Genomic DNA, 22,240 nt, shown 5'->3' with positions numbered 1-22,240 from the left:
ACAGTGGATATATATTTTTACTTAAATTATACTTAACTTGTTCTTAGTCCCTGATTTTTTCCAGCCATAATGTTTATATAGTTCACACTTGTTTCACTCAAGTTATATGATTTAGAATTTTTATCTATAGCTGGGGAAGTTTATCATCTTGGCTCATGAGAATTATGGCTTAGTTGTAACAATGGTGATTTATTATAGCTAACAGAAAAAGTTACTTAGTTATAATTTAATGCATAATCTGTCTCTTCCAGTATGTACTGGTTATACGAGGCACATACTGTTTTCTTTATAAGGTCTCTTCTCAAAAAGGAAAGAGATAAGAAAGATACATTGAGAACATTTTTATGTCTAGAGTCTTTTTTTCTCTCTCTCTCTTTCTTTCTTTCTTTCTTTCTTTCTTTCTTTCTTTCTTTCTTTCTTTCTTTCTCTCTCTCTCTCTCTCTCTCTCTCTCTCTCTCTCTCTCTCTCTTTCTTTTTTGAGACAGAGTCTCACTGTGTCACCCAGGTTGGAGTGCAGCAGCATGATCTCAGCTCACTGCAGCCTCTGTTTCCCAGGTTCAAGCGATTCTCATGTCTCAGCCTCCCAAGTAGCTGGAACTACAGGCACACGCCACCATGCCTAGCTAATTTTTTTTTGTATTTTTAGTAGAGATGGGGTTTCACCATGTTGGCCAGGCTGGTCTCAAACTCCTGATCTCAGGTGATCCACCCGCCTCGGCCTCCCAAAGTGCTGGAATTACAGGCATGAGCCACTGCGCCGGGCTGTCTGTAGTCTCTGGCAAAAAAAGATTCCTCTAACAGTTTCAGTTAGTTTGCAAAAAATTTTCTATATTTTGAATACTTTAAAAAATTTGATGTCCATTATTTTAACTGCATCCTTCAATATTTTACATGCCTCTATTTTTAATGACTTGTGATATCATCCCAGTGATAAAGATACCATCAGTTCAATTGTCGTTTTCCTCTACTTGGTTTATAGTGCAAAGACTGCTTTGTCTTTTGTAAACATACAAAATGACATTGTTTTATTTTCTAAGTCTCTTAAGTGGTAATTTTGGGAGAAAATAGTTCTCCCACTATAGCTGTTGTACAAAATGACAAAGGTAGAAACAACTGCTTCTGTCCCAAAGGCACAACTGTCTATACTCAAAGTGAATGTCATTCCAAGAATCAATTAGGTATTGAGAAAGAAACCACTCAAGGCACTAGATTGTATTTTCAACAAAGAAAAAAAATTCTCTATTTTACAGGTCTTTTATTGGAAGAGAAAATCTTAGATTCATTCTTTTCTCCCTATCCTACATGGCTTAATCTCACAAATATATAGCAGGTTGCTTTACAGTTACTTTCCGGTTTTTTTTTCAATGGAAAACTGTTTCAACTTATTCAAGTCAACAGCCTTCATTTGGCCAAATGTTACATTCAAACTCAAATGTCCAAAGTACAAAAGTTAAGAATTCTATTAACCTTAGCAAACAATACGAATTAATCAATTTTTAAAAATTATCATCAAAATAAATGTTTTATATGTTTATATTGGTGAGATTATGTACTATGATAAACAAACTTCAGCATTTCAATTCTTCCTTTATGTTCAATTTAGGCAATAGTATTTATTTCCCCTTTAATTTATTGGTGGGGAATTATTCACATCAGTGAAGGCTGTTTCTTTTCAAAGAGGTGGGCCGTCTTTCTAAGTCACACTGACCATGGAAGTTCAGCAAACATGGTGATAGAAGCTAGCAGTATCTGGATTCCAGGTCGTTAGTTCACGTTAAAGCCCAGTCCTGTGGGTAGAGATGCAGAGCTAAGCCCGCTAAGAAATTGGGAAGGGCTGTACACTTGCCAGGGCCCAGGCCAGAGATGTAGGGTGCCATTTCCATTGCAGGAAAGCAAATCAAAATTTGAGGTAGACATCAAGTCATGTAAATGGGGCATATAAAGCTGGAGATTACTAGGCAGTTTTGTGTATTTTAATTTGCATTCTGAGCCAAGACGTTAGGTGTCCCAAATCTTAATCCTATGCTTTGAATAGCCCTATGCACTGCGAAGTTTACCAGTGTTTGAACCACTGTAGGACTTTAAAAGTGTTTAAGGGATGGGGCAATGCTAACCTAGTTTATTGAGGGATTTCAGCTCTCAATTCATAATACACTATTCAAAATAATAAAAATATTCTGCAGGATTATTTCTAGTAACAGTAAAAAAGAAAAATGAAACCCATTGAAGAAATTTTTCTATGATCTGTGCCAACTTGAATAGGATGCTATATTCCTTAGGTAGTTTCATTTTTTTCTTTTTCAAACAGAAAGATACTCTGAGACCAAAAATCTCTCCCAAAGAATTTTTTTTTTTGAATAAGGATTCTATCAACTTTACTCAGTGGGCCAGGAACTTTTCCAAGAGACAAAATCATTGTACCTAGTATTCAGAATGGACATACACAGAGATTAGTGACAATCAACCTCACAAGTTTTAGATTGACATATTTCTCATTGTCTACCACTACTTGTTACTAACAGAATCAGTGCTGTTAGTACACCAGCAGTCTAGCTTAAAACCTAGGAGTAGATTCAAAGGATCTCTCTACAGCTGAATCTGGTCCTCTATGCTGTTATTAAATATTTTGTATTTTGCAACATTTTATATATTTGCCCCTGGAAGACTGGCTCAAGCTCTAAAGGTGTTATACTAAAATGTCTTAACAGCCGCCTGCCTTCATCCTCTCATCCTTCCTGATCTACCATACAATATACTAAACAACTATCTGCTTTGTGCACATTTAAATTTTGTCTTAAGTTAACCCATTTTATTCTAGTTGCTTAACTAGTATAGCAAGCACTTTAGCACTCATGCATTTTTTTTCACAAAGTTTCTTACATTTTCTTATCTCTCAGGGAGATAAGATGGTGTTAAAAGGATTCGGTTTGAATCCCACTTCAGTCGATTACTTGATACCTGATTAAAGATAAGTTTCCTCTTCAGCAAAATGATAATAATACATTCTTTGCATGTCTGATGAAGGTTCCTTTAGATGAAATAGGGTATCTTATGTCAAGCCCCTAGCATGGTGTCTGGTACACTGCAGGCCTCAAACATTTGGCAATTCCTTCTGCCTCCCTTAATTTATACCTTCCTTACTTTTGAGCCATTTCTTCTGAAGACTCTGAAGTTCCTAATGGTAAGAATTAAGAATATTGGTAGGCATTCCAATAACATTTTATTCTTTCTATTCAGGTACATATTTTAAATATTATCTGATTTATCAATTGTTTCTTTTATGATATATGCATTTTATATCTTTTAAAGGTCTTCTGTACTCCAAGATTACAAATATATTTATTTTGAGTGCTTCTATGGTTTTATTTTGGGTATTTAGATTTTTAATCAACACAGGATATATGTTATGTTGGAGGCCAAGTTAGGAATCTTAACAATATTTTTTTTCAATCCCATTTGTTCAGTCTTATTCTCAGTGGTTTAGAATGTCCCTTCATTATGCATGCTCTTCTCCTTCATTTATATATATCAATGTCTCAATGCCATATTATTTTAATTGCCATATTTTTATAGTTTATTTTGAAATTTGAAAGTACGAATCCACATCTTTTCCCTTCTTTTGATAAATATGAATTTGGAAATTTTTGCATCTTTTCTGAGAACTGGACTTAGTTTTATTTTTAAAAATCTCGTTAGACTTTGAATGGGATTACATTTATTTTGTAATTTATTTTGTGAAGAATGGCTACTATATTTTCTTTCCACTTTAGTGTAGGGTATGTTTCTCTACTTAATTATGTAATTTTCATGTTTAACAGTAAGGTTTTTATGGTAGCTATTATATATTTTTATTAGTTTATTCTTACATATTTTCTTTAATTTTTTGTCATTTCTGTTATGAATTATGAATAGGATATTTTTTTCCATTACATGTTCTAATTGTCCATTGCCAGTGTTTGAATATACTTCAATCATATTAGGAAAAATTCTCCTCGTATTTCACATATATCAAACAAAAAAAATCACAAATAGTGTCACTTTCCAATAACTGAATTTGTCTCTTAAATCTTTTTAAAAATTAATTTTATTAAAAATGTTTTCATACTGGTGAACTTTCCTTGCATTACTAGTATCAGACCAATCTTTAATGCATTGCTACATTTGATCTATTGCATTTTTATTTAGGAGTTTTACAGTTATACTTAAAAGAATGCATGGCCTATGGTTTTATTTTTTGTGTCATCATTGTCTAGTTTAGGTATCAATATTATAAAATTATCTTAAAATGATTTATTATCTCTAAAAAATTCTAGAATTTATAAAATCTCTAAAAATTATTTATCATTATCTTAAATTTTAATTTAATGGGTTCTCCTATGTTTATTAAATTTTGAGCACCCCCTTCACTCTTCCCTTTATTTTTGACTTCTTTCATATGTGTCCTTTTAGAAACTCACACTGAATGAATGCTGGACATTCTGGCTCTTTCTTTTATCTTTTTCCTCATTCTTTTTTTTCTTTGTGCTCTGTTATAATAGAAGAACCTATCGCCTTAATATTCCAGTACTCTAATGTATATTTCAGGTGTAATAATTTTTGCTATGTAGCCCATCTATTTTTTTTTAGTATTAATGACCACATATTTTTTATTTTCAAGTTTTATAATTTATCCTGCTATTTTTTTCATGGATAAGACAGCCTTTCGTATCTTCCTGAAAATATTTACATTTCTTTGAAATTATTTGTTTTTTCCTTTCATAATAGTTTTCCTTCAAATGTTTTATGATTTTTGATAGTATTCTTATCTGCATATTTGAGATGACCTCTTGAAGAAAGCTAATCTTGGTTATCATTGCCTACTTTAGAAATTTTGTGTGTGTGTGTGTGTGTGTGTGTGTGTGTGTGTATACACATGTTCACCCACATTTATTGCTTTAGCTGTGGATAAATATTTTTCTTCTCACTGCTTAGCACAAGATGGAAAGATGGGAAGTAGCCAACCTGAAAGGCATGTTTGCACCTTAATCATTGCCTTGGGTGCTCTCTTAGGCCTTTTATCCATGCCTCTGAGTGTGGAGCAGCACCCTCCTCTGTAGCAATCTCTTCTGCACTTGTAGGTTGTGATTTTTTTTTTTTTTTTTTTTTTGCCAACCTGATTATGTCTGTTTTTTCTTAGGAACTCCTCAAAATTTCCAGTCTGCTGATAAAACTCCATTATTTTCTAGCACAGCAGCACTGTTAGGAAATTTTTCTTAAATATGCATGTAGTAAAAGTATATATATAATGTGTATATACACTTAAGTATATACATTACCTATAGGCACACATGTGTATATGTGTGTATATATACGTATATATAATTCCTAGTGACTTTGAGGTGGAGATGAGCTAGATATACATGTTCAGCATTTTAATGCAATACTTAATTATAATTCATAAGTGACCACCACTGTATGCAAGCCATTATTATGATGCTTGCAGTAGCAGGGATACACTGATGAATAAGATACTATGCCTGTCCTCAAGTGTGTATAACCTAGAGGGCATATATTTGTGTTATATTATTTTTATTCATTACATTGTAATAATTTATGCTCATAAAGACAATACCAAATCATTAAGTAACAGTTAAATGAAAATCAATGGATTCCATTTAATTCAGCAGAGAAGTACTGGTTTTATAAAAATATTCAAAATTATTACATTTAAAAAATAGATATTTCAGTGTGTATCAGTTAACAGTGAATTAACAGGTTAGCTGAAATTAATGAAAACCCAACTAACAGGTTTAAACCACAAGAGAACTTAATGTTTACTTGCACAGTTTATGGATGGAGCCAGTTATAGAGTTGATCTAGCTGAGCTACAGTATCAGGGTTCTGGGTCAAGTGTTTTCCTAATGCCCTTAGCCTCAATCTTGTGAACACTGGATTACTGCTCAGCTTCTTACAATCTTACCTGAAGTCCAAAGGAGGAAGAGGGGTAGCTAGGTACGGCACAGAGGAAACTTTCCTCAGAATCCTCTAAATGCTGTCTTTTTAATTGTCAGGGAGAAAACTCATTTCTAGAAGCCTCAGCATACTTTACTTCTCATTGGCCCATCTCATGCCCATCACTGGCTTGGTATAGGCTAATTTTGATTCATCTCATGGGTCTTGGATATGGTATCACCAAGAGAAAATCAGAGATTTTTAACAAAAAGGATCCAGGAGAATAGCTATTGGCTAAACAATCAACAAGTTGTCCACATACAGAGCTAACTTAGCTTATCTAAGAAGTTTTTACTAATGTGAGAGACATATTTTCCTAAATGCATGTTATAATTTTTTCAACTGGTAAAATGCATATTTTAAAATTCAAATGTTGCAAAAGTGTGTGCAATGAAAATTAAACCTTTGTCCTAACATGTCTTATAGCCACTCAGTTCTCCTCCCCAGATCAGCCAGCTTTATGAATCCCTCTGCCTCTCATTTTTTGATCAGGCTAGATAAGCTAGGTACTACTATATTTGTCATTCAATTACACAACAATAGCTTTTCACATCACTAGATCTGCTGGGTTTTGTTCTCTGCCTTAGGCATATTAATTCTGAAATCACGTGAGATGGTTAGCATCTGGTGACCAATATCTACAGAACCCTGGAATACTAATTCCATAGTTTATTATAATATTTAATAAGGTATACCTTCCTTGTTACTTATAAAACCAGTCAAGTATTGCCTTGCTGTAATTTCCTATTTTACTCTAAAGTCCTCATCTTTCTCCAAAAGCCAGTTTGGTATCTCGCAGTTGTAAGGTCAGGAGAAGAGTGACTGTTGCAACTTCTACCTCACCATCTGTCACCTCCCTTAGATTGTTTCTTGGTCGACTTAGTTTCTCTGTACTGCGGTCCTCAGAGGACTTTGTAATACCAACGATTTTATCTGGCCCAGGATCTTCTCTGATTTAGATCTGCTCTTTTACAATGAATTGTGACTAGGTCAATCTCCGAAGAGGAGAGAGTATGACCTTTTCCATGGTGGTGGTCCCTTTGACAGGGGTTTTCAAACCTTTTCAACTGTGATCTACAATAACAAACACATTTTATATCTTTCTCATACATATACATTGAAGCAAAATTTTAGCAAAACAATTCTTACCACTACTATCTGTGATATCATTTCCTATTTTGTATTTTGTTATTTTTCATTTCAAAAATATCATGATCTACTCAAATGAATTTCGTGAACCAGTAATAGATGGCTCTCTAAAATTTGAGAAATACTGCCTAATGACAATCAGCACATTGTCAAAGATATTCCTTCTGGCCATAAAAAAATGTTTACCACTTTATGTAGTTTAACTGTGAGACACTGTGAAATTAAAAAATTTACTGTTTTCTTTAAAAATAAAAAATTGTATTTTCAGGTAGTTTAAATAATGGCTATAATTTTCTGGAACAATGTTGCTCCAATTGATTAATCTGATTACTGCGGCTGCACAGTTATAGTGCCTGCAAATCTCAAGCCAGGTGGAGTGTTGATGTGTGCTGGCCAGAATCTTTACTGAATCATTGCCTTTTTATTCGCAGTTATTTTTCTTACTTTTGGATTTTAGTTCCCTTGATAATTTTTCATAATTTTTCTTGCTTTTGGATTTTACTTTTACTTATATTCATCTCCTCACAAGACTACACAGCTTTTGCCCCAAATAAATTTCTTTTTACATAGTTACAGATAGGTCTCTTAGTTCTTCTTCTCCCCTCCCCATCTATGTTTAACAGAGTGGAGCTGCAATAATATATTTTGCCAGTAGACACACTTAACACATAATTAAATAGATTCAAAAAAAATTCCTTAAGTTTCAGACTTTGGTTTAGTTTGTGAAATATTTTCTTCATTATTTTGCAATTTAAAATTTTTAAGTTTATGTGGAAGAGAACTTCAACATGTATATGTTTAAAAATATTTAACTCCCAAGCAGAAACTTTTAAAGTCAGGTCTTTCCAAAGTTATTAGTACTTGTAATATATCTCTGTCCAGTGGAACAGATGTTGCCTGTATCTACAAATATTTCAAAAACAGATTGAAGGCATGCAGCATGCAATTCCTTTTTGGCACGATTCACATACATTTTGCCAGAAAACATTTGAACAGATTTTAAATCTTTCTCCTCATTATCTTTGAAAAATACACAAACTCACACACATTTTTGCAAGGTGCCTGTTATGAGTTACATGCTGTGAAGAGTACTTCTTAACCAATGTGCCTCTCAACATCAAAAATTTGACTATAGAAAACTTGAGGAAATATGAGGAAAAGGTTATGTGTACAGTAATTATTAAAAGCAACATCAGACAAGTGTATCCTGATAAAAAATAAAATTAAAACTCCTCGAGAAAAATTAACAGCACCTACATTCTAACACATTTGAAAGAAGCAGTACTTCATTTAAGAGTCCTAGCTTCGAGAAATCCCTTTTTTCATGAATTATCTTCTAATTATGCTTCGTAGTCCAGTTAAATTACATCTCTTGACATTTTGGAATGTTCCCATCTTTACACCTGTCTTCAAATTGTTTATTCCACATGTAATATTATTTTCCCCTTGTCTGCATTTAGAGTATATGGAGTTTGGGGAAGAATCATGTAGTTCACTGTGGCAGGAGGGACAGAGTGAGAAGGTGGACAGGAGCCAGATAATTGGAGAGAGTTTTTACATAATGCTAATTTTAGGAGTTTGCAATTAGCACTGTGGATTTGATGAAAACAGTGGAGGTTTTAATCAGGGAAATGAATGATAGGATTAGAATTCTATTTTATATAATATAATCCAGATACATCATTATAAATAAATTTAAAAGATCAAAGCTGGAAGCAGAGAGGTCAGTCAGGAGTTTATTATAATGATTTAGACATAAATGTTTATAATTAGAATCAGTGGATCCCCCCCATACCTCACATTCCTGTCCTTCATGGTCACTTTTTCCAGTTTCAACACTCCCCACTGTGTATTGTGTCCATATTCTCATCCTTGCATTGAAAGGCTTTTTCTCCTCTGCCTCACCATATGCCTTCCCCATTACATCCAAAATCTTTTTAAGCCACCTTCTGCGATGCCTATTTTGTTTGATGTCCCTCTTCTATATCCTTACTCTCTACATAAACTATTGATGTCACACCCTAGTCTGTGCTGACAATGGGCTTCTCTAGCAGCTGTCTTAAGTAGGTGCCACCTATTTTTCCACCAAGCTGGGAGGGTCAGCATTCTCTTGCCTCAGTTCCGCATCTGGACACACAACTCCACATCTTCTCTTCTCCTTTGAGATTCATAACACGTTTACGGTTTCATCCTTTACAGCTTTCTTGCTGTCATAAACTTTCCAGTCACTACATCTCATTTATTATACATTTTGGCACGGAATGGGTCTTTGTTTTTATCCCTATTCCTGTCATTAACTAGGATAAGTGATCATTGCACTTTCTAGTGAACAGCTTAGTTTCTTGTTGGCTTGGCTTTTTCTAGGCCGATGATCTTCAAATTTATTCCATTTTAGATAGCCACTTCCATACCTCCAACCCAGACCATGTTTTCACCAGAAAGTGCTCCTTTTCTGAAATATTTACAACCTGCTCTTGGATCACAAACTCTTATCCTTCTAGTTTTTACAACCACTATTCCTCAACCTCATCAGGATCTACAATTTTTTACTCCCTTTGTTTTTATTCATGCCCCTGCTTCTGTCTTTTTTCTCTGTTCATGCTCCAGCGTTTGAACCTCCTTCTTGCCCATTCTATCAACTCTTGCAATTTTTCTCTTTCCTTGAATCCATCAGAAAAACCAAAGTTTAAGCCTATTTCAATGCCTACTGTCTCCATTCTCCTTCTGGGAGCTACTAAATAATGCTGGAGAAAATTAGTGCAAACCCATAGACTGATAGTCTGACCAGTTTCAACAATAACCAGGTCCTGAAAGCTGCCTGGAAAATTTTCTAAATATCTTCTGTTGTTTTCCTCTTTCAATGTCCACAGTACTTTTTTTTTTTTTCAATTTTTCTTTTTCCTCAAGTCTTTGATCTATTTGTCTCATACTTCATTCAGAATGATTTACAGAGAAAATAGAGGATATCAGATGGATCTTTACTCAAACTCCTGCCACATTTGCACACCTTCCCTTCTCTCAGTTCCTTCCCTTCTGCAGATGTCTCAGCAATACCCAAGGCTCTTCCCCCTCCTATGTCCTGGATCCTATCTGCTTCCAGTTCCTCTTTAACTTTCTACTATATCCTTTCTTTCCTCTCCAACACTACCATCTTCCTTGCCACAAGGTTTCTTCCCATCAGCATTTATAATACATGCTCATCCTCTACTGTTTTATTAACAACTAGCCAACCTTCCTCCCCATCTGTCTTTCCCCAACTACCATCTTTCTCCTTTCACTCTTACTGACTATAAAGATTATTCCTTTTTCTCACCTTCTATTTATTCCTCAGCCTAATGATGATAGTTTATGCAATTGTGTCTTCAAACTTATAACAACCCAGACAATAGTAATAACAGTCAACATTTATTGAATTCTTACTTGTGTTAAGTGCTTTTATATATGATATTTTAATCTTTGTAAAATCCTATAAAGTAGGTGCTGTCATTATTCCCACCTTACAGAGAAGTTAGAGTCTGAGCCTAGTCTTAGAACTAGAAAGTAGCAAAAACAAGATCCATACCCAAATACTGAACACAGTCTGTCCCTTATCCCCTTGGTCTGTGTTCTCACCCTCTTGCTCTTATCCACTCACATGTTTTCACTTGAACATGCTCATGATTCTCCAGTCTAGCTCTTCTTCCCAGACATGTCTCCTGGAGACAAGTCCCATGCATACTATGGCCTCCCACTGTGTCGCACAAGCATCTCAAACTCCACATGTCTTAAACTATACTCACCATCACATCACTCTCTATCCTTTCAAAAATGCTCTCTCTCTTGTTTGCCTCATTCAATGAACAGAGCTACAATTTACTCTGTTTGCCAGCTCAGAAACCTTGCTGTCCTCCTTGACTCCCCTCAACTCTTCCCTGTCCTAGCAGTTAATTGCCAAATCTTTCTTTCACTTCTTCATGACTGCTGGAATCCCAATATGTTTCTTCAGTTTCATGGTCCAGATTACTTAAATGAGTAAGGTTTCTGCTTCTAGTCCTCTCCCCCTTCCATTTCAATCTGTTCTTCAGAATGAAGCTTAAATCAGTTTTCTAAAATGCAAATGTATCCTATAAACCCCTACCTTTAATACCTTTAGTTGTTACTCACTGAAATCTCAACTCTACCTCCATTAAAAGATGCTACTAAGGGCCGGGCGCAGTGGCTCACGCCTGTAATCCCGGCACTTTGAGAGACCAAGGAGGTCAGATCACCTAAGGTCAGCAGTTCGAGGTCAGCCTGGCCAACATGGTGAAACCCTGTCTCTACTAAAAATATAAAACTTAGCTGGGCATGGTGGCATGCACGTGTAACCCCAACTACTCAGGAGGCTGAGGCAGGAGAATAGTTTGAACCCAGAAGGTGGAGGTTGCAGTGAACTGAGATCATACCACTGTACTCCAGCCTGGGAGACGGAGTGAGACTCCATCTCAAAAAAAAAAAAAAAAAAAAAAAAGGCCAATAAGACCCTGTGGTCTGCTCTCTACTTAATATTTTCACCTAATTTTCTACCATTACCTTTCTCAAATTCTATAATTTATCTATTTTGAATTACTGACATTTCTTTAAATATACTAAAAAATGCTGTTACTTCTCTTGATTCTTCTGCCCTTCATCAGATTTCGAGACAATTTTATCCATGTCTAGAAGGTTCTTTATTCTTATCTTTACCTCATAAGCCAGGTTTCAGTTACACAGCATCTGTGCTCAGAAGTGTTTCCTAATAACTCAAGCCTGGAGTGGATGCCTCTCTGATGTATATTCACAGAATCTGGTGTTTTTCTGTTTCGGCACATAGTATAATGTGTTGTAAGCTCCCATTTATTGTTTGCTCCATTAAGGTATAAGCAGTTTGAGTGTAGAGCTTGTTTTCACCTTTACACCTACAGTGTATGGCACTGTGACTAGCATATATCAAGTGATCAACAAATATTTGTTGAATTAATGAATTAATAACTGTCTAAAGCTGTCATGCTGAAAAAAGGAAGCCATCTGTTATACTTGGCAACTGAAAATCTCTGCCAGAACAGTTTCATCAGGGTTGAGCAGGTTAGAAATGAATGGAAAATAGAGAAGTAGAGAAAACGTTAAATTTCTCTTTTGAGGAAATTAGATACTAAACAACATAATTCACGAGAAGAATAATAAAGAAATAATACGCAGGAATAATCTCTCAAGAGCCATGTAGGGCTTATTGGAAGAAAGTTAAAAATCTTAACTGAATGATATAAAAGAAGAATTGAACAAGTGGTGAGACATAGCAGATTTCAGGCCAGAAAAACAGTATGATAAGGTAGAAATATTTTCTTAAATCAGTTCATTGTTTTAATGCAAATTAACACAAATATTCCACTGAGGTTTTCCTAATGTTTTCTTTCTCAAAAGTATAAAAATAGCTCATGTTTGTGGAGAAAAAACCAAATGAAGTCTCTCTTTCTCTTACTCTCCCTTTCTTGTATATGTGTATGTGTATATGTGTATATATTCACACATGAATATATATTTATACCCCCACACACATATATGCTTTTTTTTTTTACACATATGGACTCTCTCTTTACATACTCTTCAGCAACTATTTTATTTAACTTAGCAGCATAACTTGGATATCTTTCTGTATCAATACATATGGATCTACCTTATACATTTCTAAACTTCTACAAGGAAAACCTATCATACATACAAAGAAGTTAAGAAATCATTCTTTCCTCATGCTCCTTTCTAATCATTATCTCCAAAAGGTTACCATCATTGTGACTTTTTTTTTTCAGCATTGGTTAGTATTGCCCATTTTTGAACTTTATATAGATGGGATAACACTGCAGTGTTATTTTTGTGTCTGGTTTCTTATAGTCAACATTACATTTATGAGAGTCATTTTGTAGTTTGTTTTTTCTTTCATTGTGATGTTATATTACATGAATGTAATATAACTTATAGATTTCTCTTTTAGTGGATCTTTGGGTTGTATCCAGACTGAAAATATAAATAGAGCTGCTGGGAACATTCTTGTACATGTCTTTTTGTGAACATATGCACATATTTCTGTCGGGCATATACCTAGAAGTAAAATTGCTGGGTGATAGGGCATCTATATATTTAGTTTTAGTAGATACTGCCAAAGAGTTTTCCAAGTAATTGTAGTGTAGCAGTTCATACTCTCATAGCAGTGTGTGTTCTATATTTTTAAAGACTTAGGGTATCCCATTATATAAATATATCATCATTTATTTAATATTGTTTTTCATTTTTTACTAGTATAATTAACTCTTCAATAAATATATATACTTATGTTTACTCAATGTTTATCTACAAGCATATTAATGGCATATTAATGACAAAATAATTTTAAAGTTCACTTGGAAAAATTAGTTTTACTAAAGCAAAATTAGACAATGACATTTTTTAAAAGATAAATAAAATTATTTCATATAGGTTACAATCATTAAAATTGTAGCCCTGATACAGAAAAGAACCGATACACCAATGAATAAGAAAGATTATGTTTCAAACAGGAAATCTGAAATTCAATTGAATTTTTCTTCTTCTTCTTCTTCTTCTTTTTTTTTTTTTTTTTTTTTTTTTTTTTTTGAGACAGAGTCTTGCTCTGTCATCCAGACTGGAGTGCAGTGCCTCGATCTTAGTTCACTACAACCTCCACCTCCCAGATTTAAGTGATTCTCCTAACTCAACCTCTTGAGTAGCTGGGATTATGGACGCCCACCACCACGCCTGGCCAATTTTTTTTGTATTTTTAGTAGAGACAGGGTTTCACCAGGTTGGCCAGGCTGGTCTCGATCTCTTGACCTCAAGTGATCCGCCCACCTCCATCTCCCAAAGTGTTGGATTATAGGCGTGAGCCATCACGCTCAGCTAAACAGAATATTAAAAGCAGAGATAACGTAATGCAGGTAATGAGTTCCACAGGTAAGAAGAGACTGAGAAGTCACCCAAACATGAACAACAGTAAGCTGTTGCTTTACCTCTAGGCTAGAAGAACAAAGGGAGAAGGTAGAACTCCTAGAGCCCAGGGGCTGGGTTATCTCGTGGAAGGTAGAATCATGGTGGGCCTGTCCAAGCAGGGACAAGAACCAGAGAAAAAGTGCAATCTCTACCTAAGATACCACCTGAGGCAGAAAGATGGGAGAAATACCTTCACTACTCTCTTCTCCCCACTAGCCCTTCCCGTTATAAGCACTAGAAGCCTATAAAAAAGGTAGTGTGGAAATCAGTGTGTATAGGTCTGTTTGAGGTAGTGAGGAAAGCAGCAGAGGAGCAAGAAAGGGATACGGTATAGCCCAACAGAATATGTAGTGAAGGTGACATCACAGATCAGAGGAGACAGGAATGACAATAAATGCTGCCGACATCATTGTTATCATCTATGAAAACTATCAAGTTAAATGGATCTACACCTCATACTGTAATTCAGAATAAATTATAGGGGTGTGAAAGAGTTAGGTGTAAACAATTGAAGACTACATAATAAAGAAAATCATGTAGATTTTCTGGAAGAAGAATGATTTACAGCACATAAAAGCAATAGAATAAATCTAAAAAAATGATAATTTAAATAGAAAAGCATTGTATGCAAAATAATCCTATAAATAAAATTAAAAGACATATAATAAGTGGGAATATTATTAGTACACACATAAAAAGGTTAATACTTTTAATATGGAAATACTTACAAATAAATAGAAAAGCAGGCAAAAATTATCAACAGATACTTCATAAAAGAAGATACAGAAAATAACCAGTAAAAAAGATAAAATAATATCAAATTCTCCAATAACCAAAGTAATACAAATGTAAATAAATATATATTTATATGACTATTAATCTGACAAATATAAAATATTGTTAATAGTACAGTGTGGAAAAATAATGTAAGCTATAACAATAAGGGACTAACAGCCATGAAAAGTAATTCTAAAGAAATATTTGGTGACAAACAATACTCCTGATATAATAAAGTGAAAAGATTAGGATTTAAGTTGTATTATACCTCAGCTAAAATCTGATATAAAGTAGACTAGCTCACACATATAAGTGAGTAGAATGAAATACTAGAAAGCATATATAAATTTGTTAAAAAGTTAACCAGAATAATTATCTCTGGACCATAATATTGCAGCAACTTTTATTTAATTATATATTTCTGCATTTTTCAAATATTCTACAATGGACCTTTAAAATCAGTAAAATGCAGTGATGCCAGACATCAGTGAAGTGATATAAAGAGATAGAGGGGCATACAGTTATGGAAAGATTATTTGCAAAGAAGGGAGAGAGTTGCACATGTTTGCAGGCTGAATGGAAAAAAGCCAATGAAAATAACTAATTGAAGATTAAAAGGACTAAAAATTGCTGAAGGCAGGTCTTGCAGGAGTTTGGTTGAGCTCTAGAGCACTGAGGGAAAATTAGACTTGGGTAGGAGGCACGAGAAAAATAGCCTGTGGAAGCATGTATGAAAACCGAACCCCGAGGGAGTTTATACTTTGTGACCTTAACTTTCATTCTGTTTTTTTTTCAGGCTGTATCTGTTGAGAGTGAGAAATGGTGAATTTGCAGAGAATATTGGACGTTTTGGGTATTTGATAAAGAGAATGAGAAAGAGAGAATTGCTGAGGAAAGTCAAAGGATTAACAGGTTGCCTGAAGGCTTCTTTGATGTTAGACGTCTTAAATTTGTAAATGTGGCATCATTCTCTAAAATTGCATGGGGTTTTTCATCAAGAATATGTATTTTTAGGAATAGAGGCACTGAAAGTGTGGAATGCTCTCTTTGAGAATTTGCAGAGTGGATACAATTAAAAGACTTTGGTTAAGAATTTGAAAATGGAGAGAAACTGAAGTCCGCTGGAATTTAGGCTGGGCAGAAAAGAAGAGAATCGTTGGATGTTGAGGGACAGTGGGACAGGTCTTTGGAAGTAGATTGTAGTAGTGGAGGGAAAGAGAAGCAGGACTATGTTTTTTGCCTTCACCTCGCACTCATAGCCTATGCATCCAACTTTTGGCATTCACTGCACTCTGCCTTGTTTCAGTTGACTGTATTTCCCCCTGCCCCCAACTCCTGTAAGTGGCTGCACGTTCCTGAGGCACCTACCCCAGTGTTCTGTATTTGGCAGTGATTCAATTACAGTTGTTGGAAGAGTGAAGGAAACCAAATGTGTTGAGTTTTAAAATCATGGCAAGTGCTTTTGGTTAAATTTAGAACGACTCTTTTGAAGATTGTGCGCTCAAAAGTATTAATTAAATTGGCAACTGTGCCTGCCAGCAACCTTAATGTGATACTCTTTGGGGAGGAGCCATTTGAAGGTGTTACTGGAACTATAGCAAGCTCAGAGTATGAATTTAACTGCTCTTAAAGAAGCTCCATTTTTTGAAGCTTCCACGTAATGGTGAAAAAGCCTTGCTTCATAAGCAGTCACAGTTTTTTTCTGGATCTACTGTCTGGTGCTTTCAGGGCTGATAACTTTTCATTGTTTTTGCTCAGATAGTAGCCACTCAAGAGGGTGGCAGGAACCTTCTGCTTCTCCTAAAAGCTTGGTTTCAGAAAGTGAATTTGCTTGGTATTGTATCTACAGGGTGTACTCTTCTCAATCCAAAGCCTTTCTTGTAAGTTTTCCATAATTTAGCTATAAATTCACAAGATTCCAAGTTCTTATTTTATCAGAGGAGAAAGGACAAGGAATATACTACTCTCGGATCATGATGATGGGTGAAGCTAAAGAGGGAGGAAGAATGACAATGCTTCCTTTTGGTAACCTTAATTGTGGTTCTATGTATGTGGAGGCATACACACGCCCATAGACACTCATGCACTCTTGGTCACTTACTCATGCACTTACACAACCGTTTTTCCAATCTTATTCTTTTCAGTTGAATGTTTACATCCTAACCCTGGTATTTAATGTTTAGTGTTTTCAAGGCTCCTTTTTATATATTTATGAATCTAGTAGACCTCATCCCAGTGAACATTCTTAATTATAGTCAGTTGCCCCAAATTGGCTTTCTTGAATTTAAATGCATTTGCCATTTCATTTTTCAAGATGAATTTGATTGAATGTCTTGTAGTGATTGATGCAAACTCATTCAGAATATCTGAGTAATAAATTTATTACTTTCTAGAAATAAGTAATAGATCACAAAATCTCTTTGGTTTAATATTTTACTGTTAAAGATTAAACAGTTCTTCTAAATAACTTAGCAACTCTCTCAAACTTAAATTGTTTAGCTCTATGTTTAAGGAAACTACGGAAATTGTTTCAGTTCCCTTGGGTGCAGTCGTGCAATTTAGATTTAGCTGGCCCGCAGATTGTACTCATCTATGTTAATGTTTCTGTAATGAGAATGATCCAACTGTGTCATAACCTTTTAGGTCTTAACCTCCTTCATTTACATAACTTTTTACTTTACATTTACACACGCTTTGCCATTTTAGGATTAATATGTCAGGCTTTTTATTTTATTTTATTTTTCCCATGACCTGACTTTGTTGCTAAAAGAAAAAATCAATTGGTTTGCCTTATATATGGGATAAACATGTTGTTCACAATAGATTGGTCAATATTTGAAAGAAATGCTGGATTTGATAACCAGAGAAGGGAATCCATGGATTTTTGCATGACTACTATAATTTTAAGTGGAAAAACTCAATAAACTATTTTTATTCTTAAAAATGTTGATTAAATTTCATATTTGAAACGTACATTATTAAATAAATGATTTATATGTGTATTCAATTCCTTGCTTCAAATAGAACAAGTTATAATTTAAAATAATGCTAGTACCTATTACCCTAAAAATATGTGTTAAAAACATATACACATTGGTCTTTTACATTTAAAATTATGTCATTTATGTGCATTTTATATATCCACATATATTTACAAGTATTGATTACAACAAAATAAAATATTAAAAGACTTGGACTTGCTTAACTAAACATAGAGTTAAGAGGTTAATATGTTTCAAAAATTTCATGGTAAAATTTATTTAAATAGAAAATATAATACATGTGAAATGATTTCATTTTAAAGTAGCCTATTTATGTACAGGATATTTTTTCTATTATTAATGATTTTATTCTATTTGTGATACTCTGAAGGAGAATCACAGGGTGCATAATCTGGGTATCAGGGAGCACCCCCGAGGAAATGTCATTTGAGCTGCATCCCAAAGGGTGAGTAGAAACTGAAAGGTAAAGGACTTGAGTGCCTCGGGAGGCCTAATATTTTTAGAACAATATTTGTATTGTAAACCTGACCCATAAATCCCCCATACTCTCCCAAAACCTTACAATATTTTCCCAAATCTGTACCATGCCCTGCAAAAGCTGCATCATCTGACTTCTCCCTATCTCAGCAACTTTATTTCCCACCACCCTCCTTCACTCTCGCCCCCCAGCCATGGCCGACTTGTTGAGTTTCACCACCTCACCATTGTCTCACTTCTTGCCTTTGAACATGCTGCTCATGTACCTTGGATGACTCTCCCTACCTCCTTTCTCCATCCCGCTCCTCGTCATTGGTAAACTCCACTTATCTGTAGATCTTCAGCTTCTTCGGGCAAGTGGTATCTGAAGCCTGGGAAGCTGTGTCTTCATTTACAAGTGAAGCATCTTGCACTTCTTCCCCAGTCACTCTCATCACCTTTGTGATTTCTGGTGTCATGGCTATATTCCTAGAAGGTGGACCTTGTGTCCCCAGCATCTAGATTGCTGTTACATTGTAAGGATCAAGCAAATAGCTATTGAATAAATGAATGTATATAAAACTTTAAATCATTCAATTCTAAATATAATGTTTTTTCCTAGTCACTATAAGAATTTCAGCTACCACTTACTGAGAACAAGTGTTAATCAAGCACAGTCCAAGATGCCAAATGTGGTGGATAAGAACCTCATATTATTAATGACAAAACTGAGAAATTTGGAAGTCCAGTGAATTGCTGCAAGTCAGATTGTGGTTTGCTCTATTATGTTTGATAAAAGCAGCGACTAAATTGTCTCATTATAATCAGGAGAGAGAAAACACTGTTTTTTAATGAAAAAGCGCTGATGTAGTTCATCTTAAATTGTAATACTTTTATGTAAATTTTATTTAAAATTTAAATTTTTATATTACACTTATTCTCATTTAAAGTATTCGATTTGTCAGTACTGTCAGTCATGTGCCATATATAAAGAGCAAAGGAAGTGATAGACATACACGGTTTTACCCGCTAGTGAGGTTACAATTTGAGTAGGGAGAGAGGCTTGGGAAAAGCATCTATGTTTTAGCTGAAGTAACCACAAAATCCTAAGGGTTATAGAGTTATGAATACTTAACAACTATTTAAAAACTGCTTAACGGCGGGCGCAGTGGCTCACTCCAGCACTTTGGGAGGCCGAGACGGGTGGATCACGAGGTCAGGAGATCGAGACCATCCTGGCTAACGCAGTGAAACCCCGTCTCTACTAAAAATACAAAAAATTAGCCGGGGGTGGTGGCGGGCGCCTGTAGTCGCAGCTACTCGGGAGGCTGAGGCAGGAGAATGGTGTGAGCTTTCAGTGAGCCGAGACTGCACCACTGCCCTCCAGGCTGGGCGACATAGCGAGACTCTGTCTCAAAAAAACAGAACAAAACAAACAAACAAACAAAAAAACTGCTTAATATGGCCCACACATTGTTCTAGGCACTAGGCACACACTAGTGAATAAAATAAACAGGATCCCTTGTCTCATGAAAAATATAGAATAAAGACATTCAGTCCTATTGAGGAGGCCTCATTAGGCAGGACTTACTAGAGAGGGCGATGCTTTCATTGGCTTATAAAGGATGAGTAAAGAGTGTCATGTCCTGATAGGGAGTGTCTTAGTATATCTGATCTTAACCAAAAGGCTAAGAAACTATAACAGCATATTAATTAGGATTAGGATCATCATGGAGTAGTAGAAAACCACAAGTTGCATTGTTCTGACAAGCGAGGAAGCTGTCTCTTGCTCCCATAAAAGAAGTCCAGGTATAGTTAGTCTAGCATAGGTACTGTACTCAGAGGTAGAAGCCCAGGGTGTTCCCTCCATGTTGTTTCTCCACCACCTTCCATACGCGGTTTCCAGCTCAGGCTCTAAGACGGCCACATGATTTCCATTCATCATATCTGCATTCCAGCCCGCAGAAAGGAAAGGGATAGTAGGGAAGAAGAGCATGCCCTCTTTATTTCCAAACACTTACCGAAAGTTGTGTACGCTGATTCTGTTTATTTCTGGAAGCAACCTCAAGAGAAGTGGAGAAGTGGGGAAATGATGTGTTTTGCTAAAAACAGGATTTTATTGCTGAAGATGTGGAAAATGAATATTGGGGATAAATGACAGTGTCTACTCCATTAACAAAAGCAAGGCCTGGAGGAATGACAGCAAAGGATTCAGAAAAATAACTCCAAAAGTTTCACTGTATGATGTGGCTGGAATTTTATGTATATGGAACATTATAGAAGGGAATAACTAAACGTAGGTTCATAAAAGCATTTAATTGCCATGCTCAGAAACATTGTCAAACAGGGATATATAATAATTTAAATATCTTTCTTATGTTTTACTTACATATTTTATAATTTACAAGGCTCTTAAAATATATTATCTCATTTAATATTCATAATAATCCTGTGGAATAGTAAATATTATCCTTGTTGGGCACGTAAAATAATCAAGGTCCAGATATCTAACTGAAGGCCAGTGTCCTTTCCATTGTATCTTAAATATTTAATATATTCATAGAAATTTAAAGAGGATATTAGTCTTTTTTATTAATCTTAACCCATGAACAGGAAAGTAATGCAAAGGAAACTATTAGACAATAAAAGAGAGCTCCTACAGATTAAAATATAACCATTGAGATAAAAAATAATAATCTCCCAGAAAGTAGACCAAAATGAGAAAGTAATGGAAATGTTAGAAAGAAGATGAGGCATAGGGTTCAAATATGGAATGTCCAAATTTTGATTAGTAAGAGTCTTAGAAAGACAGAACAAAAAATAGTGTGTGCTTGGGGTTAGGATGGGGTGGTGGAGATGGAAGAGGAAGTATTATTAAAGATGGATAGAAGGAAATTATTTAAAACTGAAAAGGACATGAGTCTTCAGATTAAACGGATCTGGATCTACCTGGAGTCTGGGGCTACAAAAAGATCCCCACAAAGGAATATTCTTGTAACGTTTTACAGATCACCAAGGAGAAGACACTAAAAACTTCTATAAAAATATTTTTCAAATTTATGAGACAAAATGTTTTATGCTCAGATCATCAACCATATGTGATGATTGTTTGAAGACATTTTTAATCATGCAGAATTCAAAATATTTATTCTTCATCAACTTTCCTTTGTGACTAACAGGATATATTCAAGCAAAACAGGAGAGTGCACAAAGGTTATATGGAATTTCGGAAACAGTGTGTCTAACTGGTAAATAAGTCAAATAAATCCCAGAATTATTTGCATAGTCCTAGATTGAAGGAAATAAATAAATTGATCTCTGGGATTGGGAGAAAGGCATGGGGGAAGGAACTCTATGGACAGTATGATTAAGAAGGAGGAAGAATATGAGTATGATAAAGTCACAAATTCAAGGAACCAAGAAATATAATTAGAAATGTCAGTAAAAAATATGAAGCAAACTAAGATGTGACACAATTTTAAGCAATTGTAGAATGTTAAAAAATCAACTTGAAATTGATGTTAGAACCAATATTTGTATCAGTTATGTAAATACACACACAATTGTAGAAGTTATTTAGTTTCCATGAGACATCTGGCATCTGATGCTGGAGAAGTCTGCAGATAGACAATGGAGAGGGGAAGACATGTAAAATAGCGGTATAAGCATGCTGGAACTCATCAGTGTGAGCTGAAATCTGCTAGGACAGACTGGAAGTGTGCCAGTCTCACCACCTCCCACTTTGATGATGTGTGTGTTCTGCAGAATAAGCTGTCACCTTTTGTCACGGAGCTAAGCGCACACCTGGCATAGAAGAAACTGAAACAAGAAGAAACAGAAAGACCCAGGGGAAGATGGAGCAGCTGCAG

The 22,240-nt window shown here is 35.1% G+C and overlaps 1 long non-coding RNA gene across 1 annotated transcript in view; it reads right to left on the bottom strand.

Moving 5' to 3' along the window:
* Nucleotides 1–22,240, bottom strand: part of LOC139357165 (uncharacterized) — a 178,207-nt gene that overhangs the window by 52,308 nt on the left and 103,659 nt on the right. The window contains exon 3 of the long non-coding RNA XR_011609898.1: nt 18,636–18,897. This is a non-coding gene — a long non-coding RNA (uncharacterized lncRNA). The remainder of the gene's footprint in view (nt 1–18,635; nt 18,898–22,240) is intronic.

The sequence above is a fragment of the Macaca nemestrina genome, chromosome 11, assembly GCF_043159975.1.
Source record: "Macaca nemestrina isolate mMacNem1 chromosome 11, mMacNem.hap1, whole genome shotgun sequence".
Lineage (NCBI taxonomy): Eukaryota > Metazoa > Chordata > Mammalia > Primates > Cercopithecidae > Macaca > Macaca nemestrina.
The sequence above is the reverse complement of the archived record's forward strand: the minus strand, read 5'-3'. Positions and strand labels throughout refer to the sequence as shown.